The following is a 4,956-nucleotide window of genomic DNA, read 5'->3' as shown; positions in this document are numbered from 1 at the left end:
GTTCCTTCACATTTTGTTTACGGCTACATTTAATCCCCTTCGTTCATAAAACTAGCTCTGACTTGATAGGCGGGTGGTCGGTGTGATTAGCGGAGAATTCGTTTTTGGAAAGTTACCGTATTTTGACTTTTGTTTAGAAACGTCTCCCACGTATCTCTGCATTTTAAACCAGCTTGCCAGTCAATAGTTCACTCCGCTCTCTGTCCTTTTGTGTTGGATGAATTTCATAGGTTTTCTAAACCCACTTTAAAGAGGGAGGGAGGGTGGGAGAGAGAGAGAGGTGGCTAAGTTTAGATAATAGCATTTGAAAGATAGAACCATAAAATAATAAAATTGGCCAAAAGTTCAGGGAAACACCAGAAATAAGGATCATTTTTTTTTTTCAGAAATAAGAATCATTTAGTAGAAGCGCACCCAACGAAGATGCAGTTTGATTAAGTGCAGAAATAGGATTTCTTGATACAGAGGTACTGGGCATGACAAATTGGAAAGTATCTGATTTGATTATACTGTGGTCATGTCTGATTGGCTGTTGGGAGCCCCTTGTCCTCTCCCACAGACCTCCTGAGGCACCCAGTGGTGGGTCTTCATGCAAAACCTCAGTAAAGTGCTTGATGGAAAGTTATCTCTGAATCCTATTATAACTTACACATTTAACTGTCATTCCCCTTTAAAAAAAATAGTGTGTGTTGATACTGATGCCTTGATTTAAGATGCCTTCTACTGTTACCATAGGCAACAGCAAACTGAAATATAACGTCATAAATTCAGTATGTCATCCCCATTTAAAGTCTGCTTTCCCATGCTCACAGCATCTCTAACCTAACGCTACCAGGGCTGTAACATAGGCACCTCAATTTAATGAAGAAAGGTCTTCCGAGGCTAGATAACTTTGATGGAGGAAGGTCATTGGTTAATTAAATAAAGAAGCTGCTTGCCCTGATAGGTTAAAAGATAGGTGGGAGGAGTAAACAGAACAGAATGCTAGGAGGAAGAGGAAGTGAGCTCAGACTCAACAGCTCTCCTCTCAGGAGCAGAGGCTCCAGAGAGACACCATGCTCCCGGCTCCTGGGCGGACGCGGGTATAGCTCTGCTCGCTGAGACACACGCTCTGCTCTCTGAGACACACGCGATGAAACTCCGACCCAGGATGGACGTTGGCTAGAATCTCCCTGGTAAGCCACCTTGTGGGCTACAGCAGATTATTAGATAGAGATGGGCTAGTCCAGGTGTGAGAGTTAGCCTAGAAGAGGCTAGATAGAAATGGCCAAGCAGTGATTAAAAGAACACAGTGTCCTTGTAATTATTTCGGGTAAAGGTAGCTGGGTGGTGGGACACAGCCCACCGCTCCTTTTATTACAACATAACTTCACAAGTAAACTCATAAAAAGACGTTGGAAAATATGAAATACTTTGTAACATTTGGTCTTTATTACTCTAAGTACAAACTGGGTAGCAACTGAAAGAAACATTCTTTTGGAATAATTCCACTAATACTGAATGTCTAACTGCAGTTTTTAAATAGCCAGGTACATAATTGTATGTTAACACCTAGGTCCCGTAATAACATGCCTGTAAATTCTTATTTTTTCTAAACATATATGAAATTTAAAAAGTAAGCTAATGCCAGCTCAGTGTAACGTATCAGATTCCTGGTTGTGACTGGATGTATTTTCAGGAAGCCTTTTATTTATCTCATTTTAGAGAAAATTTTCCTGTGGGTTCAAATCAATCTGATAATGTGACATACAACTCCTAACACCAAAAAAAAGAATAAGTAGATAGAAGAAATAAGAGGGAAACAACCTATCCATTTAGGCAATTAAAAGTATAATAAGTTGTCTTTAGAATGTATAATAAAGCAATCTAACTCTGTTAGATATGTTTTCTACAGCATATGATAAAATGAATGTCTAACCTATGCGGTGTTTTGGGCCCATGTGTTAAAGGCTTGGTACACAGAGTGGTACCCCTGGGAGGCGGGGCCTACTGGAAGATGTTTGGACACAGGCTTTCACAGGGGATCGGATGACTGGCCCTTCCTCAATCCTGCTTCTCCCCTTGGCTTGCGAAGGATGCAGCTTTGCTTCCTACATGTTCTGGCGATGATGACGGCATGCTGCCTCATCCTGAGCCCAAAGCAAACAAAGCCTCCAAACCCATGAGCTCAAATAAACCTTATATCCTGAAGTTTAACCTCAACTATCCTGTCCCAGTGCTGGAAGGTGACTAACAGTAAGCACAGTACCCCACATGCTGGAGCAATAATAGGCGACGACAGAAATCTGGCCACCTGTCAAGGGGTCATAAGTTATCAAGATATTATTCTGTTCTCTGTCCCACAGTGGTGCCTGCCATCCCACAACATTTGCTCCTCTGTTTGTACTCCAGGGCTCTTCACCTGCTCTGTGTACACACATTAATTTAGCACCCCGCTCCCTCCCTACAAGAATGCAAGTGATTTAAGACAGTGTTTCTTCCTACCCAGAAAATCCAAAGCAATGAGAACTGTTAACTCTCCCATTTTACAAACGAGAAAATGAGCCGTGAAGCAAATGGCCCAAAACCTCTTTTCTGCAAAAGCTAGAAACCCAAGAAGACATAAGGCTCAAAAGTCCTGCCAAACCACGTTCTGGTGGTGTCTCCTGTTTCTCACATGTAAAGGGTAATTTTTTTTAAAGATTATTTATTTATTTATACAGTATCCTGCCTGTAGGCCAGAAGAAGGCACCAGATCTCATTATAGGTGGTTGTGAGCCACCATGTGGTTACTGGGAATTGAACTCAGGACCTCTGGAAGAGCAGTCAGTGCTCTTAACCGCTGAGCCATCTCTCCAGCCCCAAAGGTAAAATGTTTATCATTTAATACTTCTTTTTATGCTTTATTTCATGTTCTTATACTGTAGGACAAGCTATATATATGACCCCTGATGCTATAGGACATGCATGACCCTATTAAACTCGTCAATTTCCCCAGTGGATTTTCTGAGAAATATGTTGAACTGTTTTCCTAAGAAACTTGGACCTTCTAGGCTATGGTCATAAAGAACATAGAATTTTAAAGCTGACTTCCTGGGACACAGATCTTAACTCTCTTGCCCTTGTCTCTTGCCCTGGGACATTCTGTTTAACCTTCCTGCCTTGGTTTCTCCATCTGCGAGACAAGCATATAACTGTCCTACTTCAGATGAAAGAAGATTCAACATCAGAGCATAGAAAGCTCTTGAGAAATATGCATTGCTTAATAAATGTAACCATACAAACAACCATATTTCAAAGTTCTAGTTTCCTAGAGTTCTAGTCTTCGCAATAGTCATAATTTGAGGATGCTAGAATTCAAATTCTTCATGAAAACAAAATTTCAACCAGACAACTTGCCCCTGTATCTTGTGGTGGTGGGATATGGCTATCTTGTCCTCAGAGATGTCAGATGACTTGACCCTTCATGTCTAACTGTCTAAAACGGAAAATATGAGGACTCACAGTCCCTTATAAAATCTTTCAAGACTGCCACTTGTACTTGGTGTGTATCCAGTCACATGGATGTTCAAGAGTTCTAATCTGTCCCTAGATGTCCCTGGTTCTTTTCCTTCAGAGATCTTCTTGCCTCAAATTCCATCACTCTTCTCTACTGCCCCCGCTAGTCTTCCTCACTCAAACTCTCCACACATGTCCACATTTCTTTGTGTCTACAACAGGCCCTCAGTATGAGTATGTGGTCTCTTTCCATGTATCCTGCATTCCTGTCATGCCTGCAGTTACAGTGAGTCCTGAGCACTGACTCGAAGACTTACCTTCCCCTACCTGACTGTGAGCTCCCAGGGAGAAGGGACAATAGCAATATCCCTCTGTTTTGTTGTTTTTTTTTTTTACATGTGTATGTGTGGTATTTGTGTTTGGGAGGGGAGGGTTCACATTTGTGTGGGAGTGTGCGTGTGGAAGCCCAGGGCTGATATCAGGAGTCTTCCTTGACTGCCCTCTACCTTCTTCATTGAGGCAGGGCCCCTCAGGGGAAGCTAGGGCTCACTGAGTTTGCTGGTCTAGCTATCTGGCTTGCCAGGGATCCATCCTTACTTTCGTAGGGAGCTGGAAATACAAGGTGACTGCCTTGCTCATTCAGCATTTAGGTGGATGTTAAGGACGCATTCGGGCATGCAGGCTTGACCAAGTACTTTATCCACTGAGCCACACTCCTGGTGCCAACAGTGCTTCTTTCGTGAAAGCACCCACAATGCCTCTTCTCGAGTATTAGCTGCTGTGCCTTGGGCAGTAATGCAGTGGAGTGACTTCTGGAATCAGAACTGCATTTATTCCCCCTGGTGTTCTCAGTCCCTCACACAGAGCTAGACCCAAAGGTGAAGAATACCATTCAAAGGTTTGTTGAATGGGACATGTCTAGAAATTGCCATGGGATGGCTTTACTATGATAAGATCATAGTAATATTAATAATATTAGCAATCGCTTAGCTTCCAAGGAGAAGAGCTGTGCAAAGATACCAAGTACATGAGCATATGATTCAATGTCACTGAATGCCACATAACAATGAGGTACGTACACAGTATCATCCTAATTTTAAATACTATATGGCCAGTTGATTGGCTGGAGAATCCTGCTTGGAAATCTAGATGTGAACCCCCTCCACAAATTCCTCAACATCAGTGTGCCTAAAGAGTGTGTTCTGCTCTCCAAAACAGCAAGAAAAGGAAAGTACCACCACTGAGGAACTAGAATCTGGCTTGGCATGGGAGGGGACGTTTCCATCCTCTAGCAAGACTCTGAAAGTGGGTATGGGAAGGGGCGTTTCACCCTCTAGCAGACTCTGAAACTGGGCACGGGGAGCATTTCACCTTCTAGCCGACTCTGAAAGTGGGCACGGGGGGCATTTCACCCTCTAGCAGACTCTGAAAGTGGGCACGGGGGGCATTTCACCTTCTAGCCGACTCTGAAAGTGGGCA

Source organism: Microtus ochrogaster, linkage group LG1 (assembly GCF_000317375.1).
Source record: "Microtus ochrogaster isolate Prairie Vole_2 linkage group LG1, MicOch1.0, whole genome shotgun sequence".
Lineage (NCBI taxonomy): Eukaryota > Metazoa > Chordata > Mammalia > Rodentia > Cricetidae > Microtus > Microtus ochrogaster.
This window is presented reverse-complemented; position numbering follows the sequence as displayed.